The sequence below is a fragment of the Chrysemys picta genome, chromosome 3 (genome assembly GCF_011386835.1).
Source record: "Chrysemys picta bellii isolate R12L10 chromosome 3, ASM1138683v2, whole genome shotgun sequence".
In the NCBI taxonomy this organism is placed as follows: domain Eukaryota; kingdom Metazoa; phylum Chordata; order Testudines; family Emydidae; genus Chrysemys; species Chrysemys picta.
This window is the reverse complement of record NC_088793.1, coordinates 171,325,145-171,349,022: the sequence shown is the minus strand read 5'-3', so window position 1 is coordinate 171,349,022 and position 23,878 is coordinate 171,325,145. Positions and strand designations below refer to the sequence as shown.

At 45.9% G+C, this 23,878-nt stretch overlaps 2 long non-coding RNA genes across 4 annotated transcripts in view; both read right to left on the bottom strand.

The window, feature by feature from the left end:
- Positions 1-23,878, bottom strand: part of LOC101945115 (uncharacterized) — a 124,086-nt gene that overhangs the window by 50,976 nt on the left and 49,232 nt on the right. For both annotated transcript variants that reach the window (XR_010599917.1, XR_010599918.1), the window contains exon 2: positions 6,988-7,053. This is a non-coding gene — a long non-coding RNA (uncharacterized LOC101945115). The remainder of the gene's footprint in view (positions 1-6,987; positions 7,054-23,878) is intronic.
- On the bottom strand, positions 15,491-23,404 carry LOC135982520 (uncharacterized). 2 transcript variants are annotated; one of them, XR_010599915.1, is made up of 2 exons: positions 21,309-23,404; positions 15,491-17,912 (listed from the first exon to the last, which is right to left on the bottom strand). It is a non-coding gene; the product is annotated as an uncharacterized LOC135982520 (long non-coding RNA). The 2 variants fall into 2 exon arrangements; XR_010599916.1 differs by having other exon boundaries at positions 15,491-17,887.

Sequence of the window (23,878 nt, the reverse complement as noted above, 5' to 3'; positions counted from 1 at the left end):
CCCACGTGGCCCCCTCAAGGATTTAACTCACAACCCTGGGTTTAGCAGGCCAATGCTCAAACCACTGAGCTATCACACACACACACACACACACACACACACACACACACTGAAGAAAAAAACCAGAAGCCACGTAATCTATGTTCAATAATAAGCTATTTCAAATAGCATATCACACAACCTGATTTCAAAAGTGTGAACTTGAAGGGTTTGATGTTCTCTTTGTTTTCATAGAATCATAGAATCATAGATTATAGGACTGGAAGGGACCTCGAGAGGTCATCGAGTCCAGTCCCCTGCCCGCATGGCAGGACCAAATACTGTCTAGACCATCCCTGATAGACATTTATCTAACCTACTCTTAAATATCTCCAGAGACGGAGATTCCACAACCTCCCTAGGCAATTTATTCCAGTGTTTAACCACCCTGACAGTTAGGAACTTTTTCCTAATGTCCAACCTAGACCTCCCTTGCTGCAGTTTAAACCCATTGTTTCTGGTTCTATCCTTAGAGGCTAAGATGAACAAGTTCTCTCCCTCCTCCTCATGACACCCTTTTAGATACCTGTAAACTGCTATCATGTCCCCTCTCAGTCTTCTCTTCTCCAGACTAAACAAACCCAGTTCTTTCAGCCTTCCTTCATAGGTCATGTTCTCAAGACCTTTAATCATTCTTGTTGCTCTTCTTTGGACCCTTTCCAATTTCTCCACATCTTTTTTAAAATGCGGCGCCCAGAACTGGACACAATACTCCAGCTGAGGCCTAACCAGAGCAGAGTAGAGCGGAAGAATGACTTCTCGTGTCTTGCTCACAACACACCTGTTAATACATCCCAGAATCATGTTTGCTTTTTTTGCAACAGCATCACACTGTTGACTCATATTTAGCTTGTGGTCCACTATAACCCCTAGATCCCTTTCTGCCGTACTCCTTCCTAGACAGTCTTTTCCCATTCTGTATGTGTGAAATTGATTTTTCCTTCCTAAGTGGAGCACTTTGCATTTGTCTTTGTTAAACTTCATCCTGTTTAACTCAGACCATTTCTCCAATTTGTCCAGATCATTTTGAATTATGACCCTGTCCTCCAAAGTAGTTGCAATCCCTCCCAGTTTGGTATCATCCGCAAACTTAATAAGCGTACTTTCTATGCCAATATCTAAGTCGTTGATGAAGATATTGAACAGAGCCGGTCCCAAAACAGACCCCTGCGGAACCCCACTCGTTACGCCTTTCCAGCAGGATTGGGAACCATTAATAACAACTCTCTGAGTACGGTTATCCAGCCAGTTATGCACCCACCTTATAGTAGCCCCATCTAATTTGTATTTGCCTAGTTTATCAATAAGAATATCATGCGAGACCGTATCAAACGCCTTACTAAAGTCTAGGTATACCACATCCACCGCTTCACCCTTATCCACAAGGCTCGTTATTCTATCAAAGAAAGCTATCAGATTGGTTTGACATGATTTGTTCTTCACAAATCCATGCTGGCTGTTCCCTATCACCTTACCACCTTCCAAGTGTTTGCAGATGATTTCCTTAATTACTTGCTCCATTATCTTCCCTGGCACAGAAGTTAAACTAACTGGTCTGTAGTTACCTGGGTTGTTTTTATTTCCCTTTTTATAGATGGGCACTATATTTGCCCTTTTCCAGTCTTCTGGAATCTCTCCCGTCTCCCATGACTTTCCAAAGATAATAGCTAGAGGCTCAGATACCTCCTCTATTAGCTCCTTGAGTATTCTAGGATGCATTTCATCAGGCCCGGGTGACTTGCAGGCATCTAACTTTTCTAAGTGATTTTTAACTTGTTCTTTTTTTATTTTATCCGCTAAACCTACCCCCTTCCCATTAGCATTCACTATGTTAGGCATTGCTTCAGACTTCTCGGTGAAGACCGAAACAAAGAAGTCATTAAGCATCTCTGCCATTTCCAAGTTTCCTGTTACTGTTTCTCCCTCTTCACTAAGCAGTGGGCCTACCCTGTCTTTGGTCTTCCTCTTGCTTCTAATGTATTGATAAAAAGTCTTCTTGTTTCCTTTTATTCCTGTAGCTAGTTTGAGCTCATTTTGGGCCTTTGCCTTTCTAATCTTGCCCCTGCATTCCTGTGTTGTTTGCCTATATTCCTCCTTTGTAATCTGTCCTAGTTTCCATTTTTTATATGACTCCTTTTTATTTTTTAGATCGTGCAAGATCTCATGGTTAAGCCAAGGTGGTCTTTTGCCACATTTTCTATCTTTCCTAACCAGCGGAATAGCTTGCTTTTGGGCCCTTAATAGTGTCCCTTTGAAAAACTGCCAACTCTCCTCAGTTGTTTTTCCCCTCAGTCTTGATTCCCATGGGACCTTACCTATCAGCTCTCTGAGCTTCCCAAAATCTGCCTTCCTGAAATCCATTGTCTCTATTTTGCTGTTCTCCCTTCTACCCTTCCTTAGAATTGCAAACTCTATGATTTCATGATCACTTTCACCCAGGCTGCCTTCTACTTTCACATTCTCAACGAGTTCCTCCCTATTTGTTAAAATCAAGTCTAGAACAGCTTCCCCCCTAGTAGCTTTTTCAACCTTCTGAAATAAAAAGTTGTCTCCAATGCAGTCCAAGAATTTGTTGGCTAGTCTGTGCTCCGCTGTGTTATTTTCCCAACATATATCCGGATAGTTGAAGTCCCCCATCACCACCAAATCTTGGGCTTTGGATGATTTTGTTAGTTGCTTGAAAAAAGCCTCATCCACCTCTTCCCCCTGGTTAGGTGGCCTGTAGTAGACTCCTAGCATGACATCTCCCTTGTTTTTTGCCCCTTTAAGCCTAACCCAGAGACTCTCAACACTTCCGTCTCCTATGTCCATCTCTACCTCAGTCCAAGTGTGTACATTTTTAATATATAAGGCAACACCTCCTCCCTTTTTCCCCTGTCTATCCTTCCTGAGCAAGCTGTACCCATCCACACCAACATTCCAATCATGTGTATTATCCCACCAAGTTTCAGTGATGCCAACAATGTCATAGTTGTATTTATTTATTAGCACTTCCAGTTCTTCCTGCTTATTCCCCATACTTCTCGCGTTTGTATATAGGCATCTAAGATACTGGTTTGATCTTTCCTCCCAGTTTTGTCCTGACTCTCCTTTCTCTCTGCCAATATAGCCCACACTCCCTCTTGTTTCCGACCCATCTCCCCGGTCTCCATATTCCCCACTTACCTGTGGGCTTTGCTCACCTGTCCCCGTCAAACCTAGTTTAAAGCCCTCCTCACTAGGTTAGCCAGTCTGTGGCCGAATAGGGTCTTTCCTCTCCTCGAAAGGTGAACGCCATCTCTGCCTAGCAGTCCTTCCTCAAATAGCATCCCGTGGTCTAGGAAGCCAAAGCCCTCCTGGCGACACCATCTTCGCAGCCAGGCATTCACCTCCATGATGCATCTGTCTCTGCCCGGGCCCCTACCTTTGACAGGAAGAATTGAAGAGAATACCACCTGCGCTCCAAACTCCTTCACCCGTACTCCCAGAGCCCTGTAGTCACTCTTGATCCGCTCAGTGTCACACCGCGCAGTATCATTTGTGCCCACATGGATGAGTAGCATGGGGTAGTAGTCAGAGGGCTGGATAATCCTCGACAATGCCTCCGTAACGTCTCTGATACGGGCCCCCGGCAGGCAGCATACCTCCCGAGATGAAATGTCAGGGCGACAGATGGGCGCCTCCGTCCCCCTCAGCAGAGAGTCTCCGACCACCACTACCCTACGTTTCCTATTCGCAGTGGTGGCAGCAGACTTTCCAGCCTTAGGGGTACGAGGCTTCTCCTCCTTTACTGTAGGGAGTGATTCCTTCTTTCCTGTATCAAGAAGAGCATAACGGTTACCTATAACCACGGCAGGAGGGTTCGGAGCAAGGGTGGAGCGCTGCCTGCTGCCAGAAGTAACCAGCTGCCAGTGTCCACCCTGAGCCATCTCCTCCTCCACCAGTGGTGTATCAGCAGTCCTGTGTACTGGGACAGCTACCTCAGCTGTCTCCACATGGACACTGTCGAGGAATTGCTCGTGGATACGGATGCTCCTCAACCTAGCCACCTCCTCCTGTAGCTCTCCCACCTGCTGCCTGAGAGATTCCACCAGCAGGCACCTCTCACATTGGATGGTCCCCCCAGCCTGGATATCAGTAAGTGGATATTGCAAGTTACAGTCTTTGCAAAACCACACCAGGATCTGGGTAGAGGCATCCATGCTTAGGCGCTCTGTCTGGCTACAGGCACAGGTGGAGGAGACAGTAGCAGTGCTGGCACAGGTGTTGCGGGTCTTCCTAACCATCGTAAGCCTCCCTCTGTCAAACTCCCGTCTGCAGCCCCCTGTCAGCTGAAAGGGTTGTTTAAGCAAAACGTTATGAATGTAGTTGCTTTATAGGTATTAAGGGGAATCAAGAGAAAACAGATGGAACCAGCAAGGGACCCTCGCCCCCTTCCTAACTCCCTTGTGAAACTCCCTGTTAGCAGCCCCTGTTCGCAAAGCTCCCTGGTCGCTTGTGCGCTGCTTTATAAAGCCCTGGCCTGTATGAATGCCCCGCCCACTGATGAAGGCTCAGCCACTTACCAGAGGCTTCTAGCTTTCAAACCTTCCAACTGCCAGCCACAGCACACGGTCCTTCAAACAACCAAAACAAACAAACAGACTGACAAACACAAGCTCAGCACACAGCAAGTAACCCTCAAACACAAACAAACACACACTACAGACAGTCACTTACCCCAAAAGGGTGCTGTATTGCTCCTCCTTCACCTGGAGAACTCCCTTGTGAAACTCCCTGTTAGCAGCCCCTGGTTCTATTTTCTAACAATTTCTAATTTTCTAACAATTAATCAAAAGTGCATGTACCTGACCATTGAGGCGACTCGTGGGTGGGGCAAAAAGTAGCAGGGGTGGATTTTTGGTATGGTTTTACTGGTTGGGGAAGCAGCGTTGTATTTTGGTTACAGCAAAAGGCTGAGAGTCAGGACTCAGGAGATCTTGGTTCTGTTCCAATTTTGTGACCAACTGAGGGGTGTAGCCTTTTGTGACCAACTGAGGGGTGTAGCCTTCATTTTGTAAGTGCAGGTACTCCACCCATACTGCAGTGGCCCCTGGTGCATTTCTGAATAAAATTCTGTCCACCATGCAGTGTGACCCCAAATATACATTGCACATGAGGTCAAAAGTGTGGGAGCACCATTCCCCCAGGTTCCTGTCCCTGCTTACAGAAAGATGCTATATTAATGTAAAGTATTACCACCATTACTCAGAAACAGCTAGTACCTGGTTTGCAGTTGCAATGAAAAATTTGAGGATATTCTCAGTATATCAGAGTAAAACCGAATGATTGTAATTGTATACTTCTCATCAAGAGCAATAATGCATTCATTCAGAAGAGGTCTTTGTTTGATTGCTGGATTGAAAAATAGTTTATTTAAAAGACAGAAAGCCTACCATGTAAAATATAAAGCTTGTAACAGAAAGCCTGTGCCTTTCACTTCCAGTAGATGAGAGCTCTTGTACAATACTTGTACTTTAGGTTTTATAGTTTGGGGACAGATCTGAAGTATCCAGTAATGCCAGACTTAATTTAAAAATTGGCAGATGTTAATATAAAGCTTGAAGATTCAATTTATAATTTCAAGAGGTTAAAAGGGGGGGGGAAACAACACACACACAAAAAACAACTGAAACCATTTACAGTTAATAGACTTGGCGCTATTTATACTAAGAATTCCAAAGATGGCAATACATTGAAAAATGGAACTGGTGATATAGCAAATAAGTTTTGATCAGGAAATGCAGACTCAATAAAAGCTCCAAATTCCTTTACAGATGGCATTTGACTCCAGTTAAGGGCCATCATATTTTTGCTACTAGGGAGGTGCTCTATTGGAGGTGCTGAGGGGAAAGGGGAACATACTTGTACACGTGGTAGTTGGGTCCAGGAATTAGACGGTTTGGGGCAGAAAATATTAAAGAGATTCATTTGATAACAAAATGTCAGCTTCCTAGAGATGCCCAACCTGCTTACTTAATGCTCCAGTCAAGGATCGTCATTTTAAACAGAATGACAAAATTAATTCCTTTCTTAGTGTTAGCAGCTAAGATATGTATTGCACATTGGTGGAAAAATTGGACCCACTCCTCCTATGGAACTGTGATAGAATAAAATACAAACTGTTCTTGTAAGGGAACAGCTTCCATGCCAAGTACGTACACAAGAGAAATGCCAAAAAGAGCACAGGTATTCAGAAATTTGGTCACCCTTTCTAGAGTACTCAGAGGAGGATAGCTCATTAGCCAGCAAATTGGAATTTTTAGGCATGTTCTTTGACTATTAACTTGACTCTGAACAAGTAATGTAAGATGTAACTTTGCCATAATAAAAAGTTAAAAAACACAAAAGGAACAATAGAATGGATACATTTCATCAGATGCAAAGGTTCCATCAATTATAATAGTGCCATCTGTATGTGTGCCAAGACACACAATATACAGTGGAGATAATCAAAACACAGTCCTGCTTTGGTAAGTTTATTATGAGACTGTAGGACCACTGATTGTCTACCTCTTGGGAAACTTACTGCCAGACCACAGGATGACTACACTTGTTGGGGACCTTTCCTGTACTGAAGAAGAAAGTCCAAACAGGAAAAACCCAGCGGGCAATTATTGGGTGATGAACACTATTTTAACATCAGCGTGAGTGTCTGAACTGAGTTTTCAGAGTTCAATCGCCCTCCCCCAGGTCATTCTTACAATTCAGTCTGGGAAGGATTTGGTGAGTGTTAAATGAAATTGAATGTATCTAAAATAAAAGCTTCATAAACAGGGCTTGGATTCAATTCAAACCCTTAGGTGTTGGCTTATTCCCAAAGCTATGAAGGTGAACTACCTCATTCAAAACAAATAGCTTCGAAGTGTGAATACACCTGTTTGATTAAACACTCCATGTGCTCATTTCAGTGCTGCTGGCTGTACTGACCTTGTCTTTCAACAATGCATCTGTGGGCTGGAAAGGAGGAGAGCTTGCTAGCAGTTGGGCAGGGAACTGTAGGAAAGAGAAAATGAGCAGAGATTTCAATTATCACTTGCAGCCATGAACCAGCATGGACCTACAACAGGAAACTGAAGGTGTGACATAGGGAGATACAAGTTGTGCTAGAGGTGAAGATAAATTAAAACACCGTGCTATTCACAAAGGGCCTGATCCAAAATCCACTGCCATTGACATCATTGTTTTGCATCAGGCCAATAAGAGGAAACAAGAGAACTGATCCTTTTCCCTCTTTTGCAGAGAATCAAAGCCACAGTCATAGAAAGATAGAAATATAGGGCTGGAAAAAACCGCAAGAGTTCATCTTCTCCACAGCCCTGCGCAGAGGCAGAACCAAATAAACCTCGACCATCCCTGACAGGTGATTGGCGATTTTAAAGAATGGGTTAGACAATGATAAAGATTCCGCAACTTTCCTTGGAAGCCTATTCCATAGCTTAACTATCTTTATAGTTAGAAAGAATTTGTTAATACCTATCTTATATCTTCCTTGCTGCAAATTAAGCTGATTACTTCTTAGCCTTCCTTCAGTGGCTATGGAGAACAATTGATCACTCTTCTTTATAACAGCCCTTGATGTATTTGAATACTGTTATCTAGTCCCCCGCCCCTTCTCCCCTAGTGTCTTTTCTCAAGGTTAAACATGCCCAGTTTTTTTAACCCTTTCCTCACAGGTCAGGTTTTCTAAACCTTTTGTTGTTTTTGTTGCTCTCCTCTGGACTCTCTCCAATTTTTCCACATCCTTCTTCAACTGTGGCACCCAGAACTGGACACAGTACTGAGGCCTCACTAATGCAGAGTAGAGTGGGACAATTACCTCCCACGCTTTACATAGAATACCCTTATTGATAAACCCCAGAATTATATTAGCCCTTTAGATAACTGCATTACATTGCTGACTCATTCAATTTATGATCCACAATATTCCCCCAGATCTTTTTCAGCGGCACTACCACCTATCCAGTTATTCCCATTTTGTATTAGTGCGTTTGGTTTTTGATTCGTAAGTGCAGTACTTTACACTTGTCTTTAATGAAATTCCTCTTGTTGATTTCAGACCAGTTCTCCAGTTTGTCAAGGTAGTTTTGAATTCTAGTCCTGTCCTCCAAAGTGCTAGCAAACCTCCCAACTTGGTGTGATCCACAGGTTTCATAAGCATACTCTCCACCCCACTATCCAAGTCATTCCTGAAAACATTGAACAGCACCAGACCCAGGACAGAACATTGGCACCCACTAGATATATCCTCTCAGTTTGTCAGTGAACATTGATCACCCTCTGAGAATGTTCTTTCGACCGTTTATGCACCCACTTTATAGTAATTTCATCTAGACCACATTTCCCTAGTTTGCTTATGAGACTGAGTCTCTTTCAGGTATGTTTCCAGTTTAGAGGGCATAGGTCATCTATTCAGTGACCAGAAAAACACATATGATTTGGTGAAAAATTTGAAATGACAAAATAAAAACAAGCCTAGACATTTTGCAGAAAACCCATGAAGATTCCTATTGTTCATTATTTACTCTGCAGCAAACATTTTCAAATACTAAATACATTTGGTAAAATTTGTATTGATTTTCAAAGGAGACAACCAAAAATTGACCAAAATTCAACATATTGTTTGCTGAGTACTACTGGACCAGCTTTACTGTTAAATCAAGACTATAAAATTACAGATCTGGACTTCACATTACTTTATTCCATCAATTTGAGATCAAAGGACTGGGGAGGTGTGAGATGGGGGATAAGTGTTGGCTGCTGGTGGCAGATGATTTATAAACCATAGTAATAAACCCTACTAATAATAAACACTACTGTTTTAACACTAAATGTCACTGCAAATGCTTAGCGAGGTGCATTCATCCCTGAAGAGTGTACAAGTCTCCATCAGGGGTCTGTCTCAAATGGACTCACTGAACAGATCTCATGGTATGAAGCAGGGGCCCTGCAGACCCACAGATCCAGTCTAAGGAGACGGTGAAGCCATGTGGCTTACCCTGGAGGAAGTGTGAGACCCCTTGAGGGTCTGGTACATTGAGAAGGTTCCTCCTAGAGACTGCTCCAAAGATAGGGCCATAGCTCTGATCCTCTGGATCTGTGACAATCCTTTACCTCTCTTTCCTGTTTGGGTGCCACATTGTGTGCCATACTTTGTGTTACAGAGTATATATGGCATTCTGAGTATCTTCAGCTAATAATTAGTTTCTCTAAGTACCAGTAAGTTTTATACCAGAGCACGTGTTTTTAACCTTTTTCCTCAAATCACATTTGGTGCATTATAATTTAATAATAAGAGATAGAAAGAATTGATAGCAAAGGCCATATTTATTTATGGCAGACATGGGATGTATTTTGAAGTGCTTTGATGGAGCAGTTACCTATGTGTTCTCTGGGGGCTGGATGCATTCCATCCACATTGCCAGACAAGAGCAAAAGCAGGGAACATTGCTGAGCAGCCTGGCAAGGTGACTGCAGGGTGCTCCACCTACAGGACCTCTGAACCTTAGAAATATGCCATGTAGGGGCAGGAGGTGGTTTAACCTATAAGAAATTTACAGTGAAAGATTAACTTACTTACCTTGTCTCTCCCACATCCTGGGAGCAACAAAGCTACAACAAGGCAAACAAAAAAATGTATTCCACAGCAGCATTAATTCTCCCTGCAAGCTTCCACTCCTTCAGAGGGAAGCAAGATGCAGGCTCAGAAAGCCTGGCATGGGAGCCTATGCACACACAGTTTTAAAAGTGAATACAGTGCTGGTGAAAGATGCCAGACTTACAGCCTTGGAGAGGGAAGTCCTTTTTTTATCCACAGAACAGACAGTGTGGACTTCTAAGGATGCATCTACATAGGATAAAAAACCTGTGGCTGGCCCAGGTCAACTGATTTGGGCTCGAGGGGCTTGGGCTGTGGGGCTAAAAATTGCTGTGCTGCTCAGGGTCAGACTGGAGCCCGAGATCTGGGAGGGAGGAGGGTCCCAGAGCTTGGGCTCCAGCGCAAGCCTGAACAGCACAGCAATTTTTAGCCTGAGCCCCACAAGCCCGAGTCAACTGACCCGAGCCAGCCGTAGGTTTTTATCCCTGTGTAGACATACCCTCAGTGGCAGTGAAAGCTTCCCCACACCTACCAATGGGCCTCCATCTGACCAGGAGGGACCCACCATTAGTACTATCCCCATGCTCATTTGATCATGGATCTCTCAGCTGAGACTGTCAACAAGTGTGCCAGGTTTCTATTATGTGGACAACTGTCTCCTGGGAACTGGACTGATATAAACAAATTATATTTCACATGGGTCAGGGAACAGCCATCTTCAGCTCTCCTTGCTCACTAGAACTGGTATTTTTCACAGGCATCAAGATTCACTCAGTTTAAAACACCAACAAACAAACAAAAAACCACACACATGCAGAAATGGAATAAAATATTCTGAGAAACTGGGCTTCTTGGTTTATTTTCTACAAGTATTTGCACATCATTGTAGTGTTTCATTAAACTATTTATTTTCCATATGAAACATTTTCTTTTGTATCTATATTGGACCAAATTCTGCTCCGTCATAATGGTGTTACCCTAGATTTACACTACAGTAACAGAGCAGAATTTGGCTCGAACCCTTTCTTCTTACCCCCCCCCCCAACACACACACAGAGCTAAACAACAACATAATTGTTGAAAAAGCTCACACATGGAGACAAATTAGATTAAACAAACACAGGGTACATCAAATTAAATGTGCTGTTTCTAATGTCCTGTGAGTTGTAGCTTTACTCTAATTGCAAGTCCAATACAAGACAAAACTAAAGCAGCCTAAATATTACTCTATTATGAAACCTCTGGTTACAGCTACATTGGTCTTTGCAGCACTACTAGAAGCTATTAACCTTGCTCAATGGAAAAGTGACAGCTTCCAGGATGATAAGACCTTAAGGAGACTGACTGGCTGGACACAGAATCATAGAAGATTAGGGTTGGAAGAGACCTCAGGAGGTCATCTAGTCCAACCCCCTACTCAAAGCAGGACCAACCCCAACTAAATCATCCCAGCCAGGGCTTTGTCAAGCTGGGCCTTAAAAACCTCTAAGGATGGAGATTCCACCACCTCCCTAGATAATCCATTCCAATGCTTCACCACCCTCCTAGTGAAATAGTTTTTCCTAATATCCCACCTAGACCTCCCACACTGTTCCTTGTTCTGTCATCTGCCACCACTGAGAATCCTAGCTCCACGCTCTAGAGCACAAGTTAGCACAGCAATGAAAATACAATTAAGAAACTAATTCTTGTCCTTTTGGAATCTGTTTGAGTGCTTTGTAATTAAATCTTGAATGATTAAGTCCAAAGGAATTACTTTGGTTAACTCTCTTGAATTCCTCTGTGTCTGAAATAGGTACTTAGGATAATTTGAGGTTTTTCCACCTTTAAGGTTTATCTTGCACCACTGAAGTCAATAAGAGTTTTGCCACTGATTTCAGTAGGAGTTGGATCAGATTTGTTAGAGAAGAGGCAATATAAAAGGAAGGAATTTGATACCAATAATGTGACCCATGTTCATTTTTATAGAAGTGCAACAGAAATGTAAAAGTACAACTCAAGAAAATAATGTTTCAGGGAATTAGGAGTTAAAACTAGCTTCCTTAATTCATTTATGGAGTTGTCTTCAAATAAACATAGTCCCTAGGATCTGACTTTCATTTACCCTACGTCAAAGTCCTTAGAAAAAGATGTTGGGAAAGGGGCAAGTAGCTCTTCCACCTACATATCTCATTTCTTACCTGCCCCCACTTGGGTGTCTGACCTTGTGTTTGGGAAAAGAATAGAAATTATCCAGTTTGAAATTATCTGACATGAGGTCTTAGTCAAGCAGGTTCATGCTGTGTGGATTTCTATGGCAACTACTGAAAGTCATGTAAGTGTGCAGTTCTTAAATGAAAAGTCCATGGAGATGATTAGGTACAGCACTAACTCCACAAACACCACTCCGGTACTGGGGATATTCCCTGAGGCTGGATAAACTGTTGTGTCTCTCCTCTATAGTGGCTGAGCGGAGAACCAGGTCCTGTTTTATTATAGGAAATGTATCATGCTTCTCAAGAGATAACATTATATAGCAAAAATAACTGCCTACCTTCTCTAGTTATAGTCCATGAGCCACGCTCATGAAAGAGACAGAGAGCCAAATGCTATGGAGCATTTCTTCCAAGGCTGTGTCTACACTAGAAACAGATACAGCTGTAAGATCTCTCATGTAACCGCTCTATGCCGATGGGAAAGAGCTCTCCCTTGACATAATTAAACCACCTCTGCCGAGTGGCAGTAGCTATGTCAGCAACAGAAGTTCTCTCACCGACACAGCGCTTTGCACACTACCACTTATGCCAGAGAAACTTATGTTGCTCAGGGGGGTGGTTTTTCACACCCCTGAGCAACATAAGGTTTGCCGACATAAATGGTAGTGTAGATATGGCCTAAGTCCATTGCAATTTGGGTGCAAGAGAGTCACAAAGATGCATGTAAGTTCAAACAGTTATTTGTCCAAAGTATCTGGCAAATAAATACTCACCAATACATTAGCAGGAACTGGAGCAGTTCAGAAATAATTTGCTAACTAAAAGGGGGCTAAATTAGTTATAAATATTGGGCTAGAAGCCAGCATGCCTCACCACCTGCCCCAGTGGATGTAGAGCCAGTGTAGCCAGCCCCTACATCATCTCCCACCACAGCCTCCATTGTAGTGGGGATTTGGGGGCCAGGGGACACGGGAAGTAGGCATGCTACAGCAATTCTTGTGTTGTCCAGTGGTCATTAAGGTCTTATCTGCGTAGTGACATAATTCACACTATGGGTGGTGGGGGGGGTATTTCTAAAGCACACTAATGTGTTGCATATTAATCATTCCACGTTGACCCTGCTGGCATTCACTAAAGCAGCAGTTCTCAACCAGGGGCCCGAGGCCCTCTGGGGGGCCGCGAGCAGGTCTCAGGGGGTTTACCAAGTAGGGCTGGCATTAGACTTACTGAGGCCCAGGGCAGAAAGTCGAAGCCCCGCCGCCCCAAGTCTTGCCCTCCAGGGTTGAAGCCGAAGCCTGAGCAATTTAGCTTTGTGGAACCCCCTGTGGTGTGGGGCCCCCAGGCAACTGTCCTGCTTGCTACCCCCTAATGCAGGCCCTGGCTTTTATATGTTATTGTGATACAGGCGGGCTATGAAGTTTTTATAGCATGTTGGAGGGGTGGGGGGCTCAGAAAGAAAAAGGTTGAGAACTCCTGCACGAAAGGTTCCCTAGGGCACTTGAAGTACATTAAAGCATAGTAGGGAACCTTTAGTACACGCCAGGATCTACACAGATCAACTAATGCACAACATGTTAGTGAACTTTAGAAATCACACTCCTGGAGTATGCATTGACATACTGCATAGACAAGCCCTCAGTGCTTGCAACAGATCTGGTTCATTCTGGTTCTAACTGGGCTGTGCAAAACAAGAACTTCACTACACTTTGCCCTGGCTCTGTCTGGGAAATTTAGCCCTCAAAGGCACAGTCCTACATACCACAATCCCCACCTGGCAGATGGCCCCTTGGGGAACATAGCCAGACGGCATAGATTCAACCTAGGGCTGCTGTAATTTACAATGGGCCAGGACTGACATTGCACTCTATAGGGATCATTATAGACATAAAAAAAGCAGTTTACCTTTACACAGACAGCTGAGAGAGGGAATTTTATAGCAATAAGTAAAGCTCTACAGAGTAACTTGGTTTTAATATTCCCTTTAATTCGCACATCTATTTCAGGGCTCCATTAAAACTGCATAGCATTAATGTATTCAGGAAAGCATACTAGTCTCCTACCAGAAGTTCTCTCCATTAAGTTGACATTACTGTCATTTTGTGGAAGGCCTGAACAGATGTCCTTTTTCTGCTAAGGGTTATTATTCAAACAAAGTTAGCTTTGCAGAGGGAAAGGCAGATTTTTACAGTTAAAGTAAAAAGCTCCTGGAAACAAGTATTCTCTGTGGGGCTCACAATACATCCCCTCACCTTCTTATTTGCTCAAACAATGGCAAAGCACCATGCACAAATAATGCAAAGGATATGGAACTAGTCACAAAAATTTAAGGGGCCAACTTGGACGAAATGAGTGACATCTGCAACTGACACTACCACATCTGGGGTAAATCAGCATAAGTATTGAGTTCAATGGCACTATATCAAATTACATCAGCTGAGGATCTGACCCTGTGTGTTTTTAGTGAGGGGAACTCTCTATTTTTCCTCTGCTGCACTGGAAGAGGGGGCAAGATGTAGGGGCTTGCTCAGGGGATGTCAGCCTTCTCCATGCAGCCATGGGAGCTCTCTTGGCATTATCATGGAAGGCAAAGGGAAGATTGGTCTGATCTAGGGAGGAGCAAAGTCAGAACTTGTGCACTGCACAATGTGCAGCCACATCTGTGCCTACTTATTGGCCATTGCCCACCACGAGCAGAGAAAGCAGGATCATTAGCTGGAGAACAACTCCACTGCCAGGGTGTAGTCCTTCCCCCTGGCTCCCACAGGGAACACCTCTGCCTGTCAGGCTGTGCACTGGAGGCAGGATTTGTCCATGGGGCATATTCCAGTACTCTTCACACAGTTCCCATTGTCTTCAATGAAGGCATTGCCTGCATAAGGACTACAGGACCACATCCCTAAACATCTTATAGAAGAATAGCCTTTTCTGTATTCCATACCATACAGAGCATGCAGGTTAGGTATATATCAGCATATCTGCATGCCCATAGGGCTCTTGCATCAGGATTCTCTGTGTTCTTGGAGAAAAATAAAGTTAGTCCTCTCCTTGTGCTCAGGCTTTGGGGTTCAAGTATTAAGAAAAGAGCTTTACAGGAAAAGCATCCTGCTTCATTTGAATTATAAATAAAAACCAACAGCTCTGTGGTGCAAAGCCCCATTGTGCTGGTCTCTGTACAATCATAAGAGACAGACCCCACCCTGAAGCTTACAGCCTAAATAGACAAGACAGAAAAAGGGAAGCATGACAAAAGTCATGTCAGTTGTGCATTTTTGAAGATCGTATCTGTGTTTGTTTTTCCTTTCAGGAAGGGCGTGGCTTGTCTGTGATAATGATGTTGGGGGGAGGGTTAGTTCTGGATGTGTAATACCTATGCTGAACATTTATCCTATTTTGAATATCAGTGACTATTTGCCCTCCTGAGTTAAAAAAGAGTCTCATCTTGTATTACAAATTTGATTCTCTGTTTTGGATACTGTGAAATTGAGTATCTGACTTGGGAAAATGTTTTCAGTACACCAAAAATGAGCAACAAAGACATTCCTGCCACATTCATTGCTCTCCCATCAAGATTGTTAGCCAAATGGGCTCGTTTCCCCCCTGGAGCTGCCCAATTACCCCAAGGAGGCACGGGAGTCTAGAAGACGGCTTCAAGTTCTTTATTGATCAGTCAGCTGAGCGGGTGTCCCCCTCGACTCATGCCAGAGGGAGGAACACACCTTACAAGCACAACTGGGCTTCTTTTATACAGAGAGACAAACAACTTAGCGTGTCTAAATTCTGCTAACCTATGCATTGTTTAAATTCAGTTCTAGTAGTAATCAGGATACATTTGTTTAGCTTCCCGTCCTTCACATTCCTTTCCCAGGGTCCGTCCAACCCCCTCCCCTTTTCCATATATCTTCTATACATCCTGTATACGTGCAGCTTCATGCATGGGAAACGACAGTGAGAACTGAGATAAGCATGTTTACTGGGATAACAAGCAGAAGCCGAGATAAACATGTTTTTCGGTTTTTGGGCCTAACAAGATTCCCCCCTAAAAAGCATTTTGAGAGCCTTATGGCCCCCAATCCTCAGCCTTCACCGGCTGGTATAGGGCCATCATTTGTTGGTGTATAATTTGATTAGCCATTCGTCGGACTAATGCAACTACACAGGGAGCAAAGCAAGCTAGGGTTAATAGGGTTGTAATAAAAAGTACAAAGAGAAGAAGGCCTTCTTGGAGCCATCCCAGTTGCGGTAACCAGGACGTGAACCAGTCCATATTCCACCCACCCCATGTTTGGACCGGGACATGGGCTAGCTTCCTCATTTCTTTTGTTAGCTGTTTTACCACCTTTCCATTATCATCTATTTGTAAACAGCAATTAGATTAGTTTAATTTTGCACAGATTCCCCCTTCTTCTGCCAGCAAATAATCAAGAACTAGATGGTGCTGGTAGAGCACATTCCTCATCTGAGTGGACTGATCGGCCAAAAGATCAAGAGCTGCAGCCGTCTGATTAGTTATTATTTCTAAAATGGCTTGCAGCCTAATTATCCGATTCAAGTTGTAAATGGGCTCCCTTGCCCCTGAGATCCACTCATTAGGATACCATGTAGCTGGACCATAATGTTTTATAATTCTCTCAGGGGGCCACTCCTGAGCCCCCCATGTTTGGGAGCTTCCAGCGTTCAGGGTGGAATCCATGAACCACCTTTTTTTAATTAAATCATCATACACCTTAATTCCCAATTTATTTCCCTGCATCTGGGGTAATAAAAAGAACAAGGGTCTTATATATCCAACATAACATATCCCAGACCAATTTGGAGGCAATCTTCAGTAGGCATAGGACCCGCAGATCCAATAATGGCCCTTTAGAGCCCAGGTTCCATTAGCAAAGGGGCCATTCCAGGTTTCCTCATTCTCATCGTCCTTTAGATGGTCAAAATATAAAGGATTACCTGGCCCTAAAGGTCCCCCTACCATTCCATTAGCTGAACTGCAATAATCACATCTCCACGCCCCAGCTCCTGCTTTCCAGACACAATCGCAGCCTCATTTTGGCTGATTGGTGCTAGACCAGAATTGTTTAAAACCCCATACTCGAGTTCCATTCTTATTCTGCCATGCCCATTTGAAACCACTGTACCATGTGGTCCTTGCTAGTGGTATTGTCTACCTGGCAACTTGTGAATAGGGCGTCAAAGAACCCATCCTGTCCTACCGCCCTGCAACCTTCGGCCGTAGGGTAGTATTGTTTGGAGCATTTTACCCAACTATTATTGGTGAGCCTCACATGGGTCTGGTTCCATTGCCCCTGATATTTAGAGCAGTCATACAGATGACAATAAGGGTCCCAGCAATCAAACCCTGGGGATAGAGTCCAATCACACTTGCTTTCTCCCAAGTACACTCCCCGCCTTGTCCGATTAAGGCAGAGAATACCCATTCCAGAAGAATACAGTCGCCAGGGGCTACTATCCTCAGTCCAAACCCCCGTTCCATCGTGGATTATACTCAAATTGCTGAGCCACCATTTGGGCTGTACCGGCTGGGCTACCCAAGGCCATTCATTTAACTCCCCTGGGCCTCCGCACACCCAACAGTTACTGAGGTTAGTGGATTTTGCTATTGTCTCCCCCAGCTGTAAAAACCTATTTTCCCAACCATAATAGTGGTGGAAGCACATAAACAAAGATATTAACAATAATTTCATTATCTTTTTCTAAACAGTCCCTTTAGTCCGTCCAAGTACTGATACTCCCAGGTGGAGTCTTCACCTGTGCCACCCCGGGCGTCCGGAGCCGGGGCGGGCAGAGGGCTGGTGTCCTCTTCCGCTAGTTCAGTCTCCAGGTTAGGGTTCAGAAACCGCCTTACCCGCGTATAGTGTGTCCATTTGTCACTCCCAAGAACTTTGACTGCAGCTTGGCTGATGAGCGAGACAGTGTGCGGGCCGTCCCACCGTGGTGTAAGGGGGTCACGCTTCCACTTCTTGACGAGGACCTGATCACCGATCTGGAACGGGTACACGGGCTGGTCCAAGGAAAGGGCCTGAAAGGGCACCGCGTCGATGCAGCTGTAACAAAACAGACTGCAACCCAGAGACCTGTTTCCATAAGGAGTCCTTCCCCATTTCCCAGTTTACATCCTCCCGGAACCCCAGGATAATGGTGAAAGCTTAAGACCCTTACGTGGGGCCCTTCGAATGCGGGTAAGGGCGAGTGGTAACGCATCAAGCCACTTTAAACTAGACTCTGTGCATAGTTTAGTGAGGGTATCCTTGAGAGTTCTATTCATTCTTTCCACCTGTCCCGTGCTTTGCGGCCTCCAGGGTGTATGCAACTTCCATTGTATACCGAGTGCCTGGGATACCTGTTGCAAGACTTCAATACAGTCATGAGTGGGGCTGGTCTCATAGGAAACCCAAGGGTCAGGCAATAGGGTAGCTAGGTTGAGGGAACTAACTGTTCTAAAGGTTAAGTTAGGGGCTAGCAAGGGCCCTACCTCATATCTGGTATGTCGACTGGGATTTAGATGCTTTTCCCCAGCGCCTGTCCCCAGTATTTGAGGCATCCCGTGGGGAACCACAACCTCAGTGTCCCCCCCCCAGGGTAAACTTTTCAGCCTCCTGTACAAGGAGAGCGGTTGCTGCAACGGCCCATAAACAGGCAGGCCACCCCTTGGCGACAGGGTCCAAGACCTTCGAATAGTATCCAATGGGTCGCCAGGTTGGCCCTGACCTTTGGCACAGGACTCCAGCTGCCACCCCTCCTCTTTCAGGAACGTATAGGGTGAATGGTTTCCGGGAGTCTGTGAGGGCTAAAGCGGGAGGCTGAACCAAGCCTTCTTTAAGCTCTCGAAATGCTTTTTCCATTTCCCTGGTCCATTTCTAGTGGAGTAGACCTTCTTTAGTCAAAGACTCATATAGTGGTCTGGCTTTTCCCCCATAGTCAGGGATCCAGAGTCGACAGAAGCCAGTCAATCCCAGAAAAGCCCTTAATTCTCGGGGGTGCCGGGGTTAAGGGCTGTTAAGTATAACCTGGATTCTTTTTTTTTTTTTTTTTTTTACCCAAACTGCGACTCCCTTGGCAGAGGTGGTATCCAAGGAAGGTGACCTGCTGCTTAACCAACTGAGCTTTTTCCTTTGATACTTTATATCCCTGTACCCCAAGGTGATTGAGGAGCTCTACAGTTTGCTCCTTGCAGACTGTCTCTGTTTCAGTACTCAAGAGCAGATCATCGCAGCACTGAACTATGTTACATGAAGGGTGTTTAGCCAGGAATGGGGTGAGGTCCCTTTTTAACTGGCTGCCAAAAATCTCGGGTGCACAGGTAAGTCCTTGTGGGACAACGGTCCAAAGTTATTGAGCTTTGTAGTGGGTATCTGGGTCCTCCCACTCAAAGGCAAACAGTCTCTGCTATTAACTTGTTAATTTGTCTTAGGTCCTGGACCAACCGATACTGCCCATTAGGCTTAGGCACCCCCATTATTGGAGTATTGTATGGGGACGTGTCTTCCTTTAACCACCCGCACTGCAAAAACTTTTGAATCAGGGGTTTTAACCCGATCCGAGTGGTTAGCTTAAGGGGGTATTGTCGAATTCGGACTGGGCTGCTTCCCTCCTTAAGGGAAATATGCACTGGTGTAGCATTCCTGGCTCGGGCCACGCCTCCTTCCTTTGCCCAGACCTTGGGATTTACACACACACACACACACACCCCAGCTGGCTTCCATCACTTCCCTTACATTCCAGGGAGTGATCTCTAGCATTTATGAGAGCCATCTGGTAATTAGAGGCTTGTTGCTTAGGGATTCTGACTTCCATTGTCCCGTTATCGAATGAGATCTCCACCTGTAATTTAGTGAGGATATCTCGTCCGAGCAGCGCTATGGGGCAGGAGGGACTGCAAACAAACTGATGGGAAATTTGACGGTCCCCTATTTTTACTAGGAGAGGCAAAGTTTTTTCCAAAGCTGTAGTTTGTCCCTCTATCCCCTGGACTATGGCACGTCCCCGAGCTCTATCTCGGGGAGCCTTATTAAGGGGGAGCAAACTAAGAGTGGCCCCAGTATCAATAAGGGCTTCAATTGGGCGGCCCTCCACTTTAATTTTTACTGTGGGATCCAGGCTGGCAGCTTGTGCTGTCAGGAGGGGCCGCTGGGTTCCCCGACCCCCCTATGGGGAAGACTCCTCCCCTGAACGTCCTGTACTGTTGTAGAGGATAGGAAGGGACGGGGTTTTATCTTTACGTTCCTTTCCCATGGCCTGTCACCGGGGGCATTCATTCTTCCAGTGCCCCTCTTTCCTACAGATAGCGCACTGATTTCGACCCAGGCAGGGGCCCCGCCCCTTCCCCGGTGGCCCTGGCCGTCCCTTAACTTTGTCCCCCCTTTCTTCATATCCTTTCCTTTGGGCCATGGCTAAAACGTGGGCCCCTTTCTTCCGAGAATGGGGGATTCTGTTACTTCCAATTATATAGATCACTAGTGGTAAAGGGAACATATACCATAGTGAGATTACCCTCAAGGGCAGAGGGAATCACAGCCCGCAGACAAAATTTCTTAACAGGGAAACAGGGTTTCCTAACAGGGGCACGGGCCATTAAGGTTTTAATAGTTTGTGATCTACATTTTTGCAACCATGGGGGATGATTGGCCACAAGGTCCTGCCAAATATCTATATAGGGATATTGGTCCCAATGCCCATCCCAGGTCACAATGCTATGTACTGCTTGTACAACCCCTGGTTTGAGCGTCCCTCCCTCGGGCCATTCCACCCCGAATGTCATCCATTCAAGAGTACAGAATTTTACAAGCTTGTCTTTACATAATACAATTCCATAATTAGCCTGGCGTCTAAACGCCTTCCAGTTATCCAGCATACATCCCAGGGGTGTCCAGGAGAAGGTGCTTTGTCCGGACCCCATTATGCTTTACCCAGAGTTTTCTGAGACAGAGGTATCAAGAGGGGGAAGAGGTATAGATCTAGTTCTAACTCAGATATTCGCTGAGTCACGAGGTTCGGCTGACCCCCCTTGCAATCAAGATATCCTGGTCACCGGGTTTCCCCTCGCAGGAGTCTTGGGGCGGCTGAAGTCAGCTTATGCCTCAGACCTGTCAGCAGCACTCATTCATCTTTCACACAGATCCTTTAATCAGTTACAATCTCGGTTTCCAACACACCATTAAGAGGAGAAACAAGATTACCCCTCCCAGAAACAAGAGTAATCCCTGAGGTTGCTCCAAGTCCCAATAATTGTTAAAAACGGCTCATGGACTTGTGGAGTTAGTTACGTTACTCATTGGCCGTTATTTGCTTACCCTTTAACCAAAAACACAACAACAAGACATTTACAAAGCTACAATAATGTTAACATACCTTCCCGTATACAGGCTGCCTAGGGGATTTCCACTGTCCAACCCACACCTCGGGGGCGTTATTCCTCAAACCCAGGAGGTAAACGCACTTACCGCCCGAAGTGGCCGCGTCCGGCAGTCAGACTTCCCCTCCTTCTGAAGCCGTCTTGCTTCCGTGTCCTTCAGAGTTCTCTTCAGAGAGGACGCAGCCGCCCCGGCCGATTGTGACTATCCGAGGCCCGAGCAAAGCAACAGCTCGAGGTGGCCACTCCTCGGAATCGCCCTCGGCCGTCGGTCAGTGCCCTCTACAGGGAGAGAAGTCCCTTCGTGGTCGCCATTTGTTAGCCAAATGGGCTCGTTTCCCCCCTGGAGCTGCCCAATTACCCCAAGGAGGCATGGGAGTCTAGAAGACGGCTTCAAGTTCTTTATTGATCAGTCAGCTGAGCGGGTGTCCCCCTCGACTCATGCCAGAGGGAGGAACACACCTTACAAGCACAACTGGGCTTCTTTTATACAGAGAGACAAACAACTTAGCGTGTCTAAATTCTGCTAACCTATGCATTGTTTAAATTCAGTTCTAGTAGTAATCAGGATACATTTGTTTAGCTTCCCGTCCTTCACATTCCTTTCCCAGGGTCCGTCCAACCCCCTCCCCTTTTCCATATATCTTCTATACATCCTGTATACGTGCAGCTTCATGCATGGGAAACGACAGTGAGAACTGAGATAAGCATGTTTACTGGGATAACAAGCAGAAGCCGAGATAAACATGTTTTTCGGTTTTTGGGCCTAACAAGATCTTGTCAGCTGATATCTAGTGTCTGATTACTGATATTCTGAGATGGAACAGTGCCATAGGGTTCATATAAATCCTTCCCTCTACATGATAAGTGTTTCTGATGTCTTTTTTCCCTCTCTCAGCACCTATCTTTTTTTAAAAACACAGTTTTCACAACTGTCACTGTGGTTGTCTGATCCATACATTGAGTATACTTGATATTATAATTGGATTTACCTTAAACATCCCTAAGAACCAGTCCTTATTCAGGCTCAGTAGTTTATTCCAAACCTTCTCCCTTCACTGGGGCAGACTGCAGTCTGTAAAGGCCACTCAGCATTAGCAAGAGGGGGTTGGGCCTGCTGCCTTGGCCTATCCCTGGGCTGCCCCTCTGTAGTCCCAGTACCCTTCTGGGCCTTTAACAAGGCCTGCAGCCTGGGGGGTTTCCAGGCCAGAGCTCCCCAGCTCCTCTGGCCTTCCCCCAGCCCTGCTCCACCCTAGGTACCCTGTGAGCTCCTAAGCAGCCAGGCCCTTCCCTCTCTAGAGGCAGAGAGAAATTCTCTACTCCTGGCCCACTGCCCTCTTATAGGGACCAGCTGGGCCCTGATTGGGATGTGGCCCCAGCTGAGGCTGCTTTCCCAATCAAGCTGTTTTTAACCCCTCCGGGCAGGAGCAGGGTAACTACCCCACTACAGTTACATATGGTAACTGTGTTAAATGAGTTGCCCAAGGTTACACTGGCAGAGTCATGAGCAGAACTCAGATAACCAGACTACCAGTCCCCTGCTCTAATCATTAGGTCACTCTTCCTGTCTAATGACGACAGCCTTACACTGATCTCTGAAGCTCACTACATTCCTTGCTCTGAACACTTACTGCAGCAGCTATTCCCCTAAACTATATCCTCCAAAACTATATCACCGCATCTCTGAAGTCTTTACATCATAATGTCAGGACTCCAGTAACTCAGCCAGAGGTTCTGGGTCTGTTACAGGAGTGGGTGGGTGAAGTTCTGTGGCCTGCAATGTGGAAGAAGTTAGATTAGATGATCATGATGGTCCCTTCTGGCCTTAGAGTCTATAATCTGACCTCAAAGTACTAAAAGACTCCTTGCAGTACCCAGACAATACCCTAAGCCTGAGTACACAGAAGGTGTTAGGCTCTTAACTTCTATACAGTGTCTTAACTTCCGTTAGTTTCAGTGGAAGTTAGGATTCTAAATAGAAGTTAGGAGCCTAACCTCTTTTGAACATTCAGTCCCTACTGCTCAACAGGGCCGCCTGGGGGAGAGAGAGGGGCAAGTGGGGCCCCGTGAGCAGGGCAGGCTCTGGCTTTTTTGCCACCCTAGGCAGAAAAGCCACCCGCCGCCACCACCCCCTCCCCAGTAAAGCAGGGGAGGGCGCCGAGCCCGGTCGCGGCTCCGCTCTCCCCGGCAGCCAGAGCGCCGGGAGGAGGGCGGAGAGCCCAGCCGAGGCTCTCCGCTCTCCCCGGCGGCCAGAGCGCCGGGAGCAGGGCGGAGAGTCCCCGGCGGCCAGAGCACCAGGAGGAGGGCGGAGAGCCCAGCTGGGGCTCTCCGCTGTCCCCGGTGGCCAGAGCGCCGGGGCTCTCCGCTTTCCTCAGCGGCCGGAGCGCCGCGGGGAGGGCGGCGAGCCCAGTTGCGGCCCCGCTCTCGGGCCAGAGCGCCTCGCCGCGCTGCCCCCCTCCAGGCGCCGCCCCAAGCACATGCTTGGTGGGCTGGTGCCTGGAGCCGGCCCTGCCCGTGAGCCCTGACCAACAATCCCTTCCCTGGCTACTCACCCAGCGGCGATGTGGGTCTTTGGCTGCACTTTGGCGGCGGGCCCTTCAGTCACTCCGGGTCTTCGGCAGCATTTCGGCAGCAGGTCCTTCAGTGCTGCCAAAGACGCGG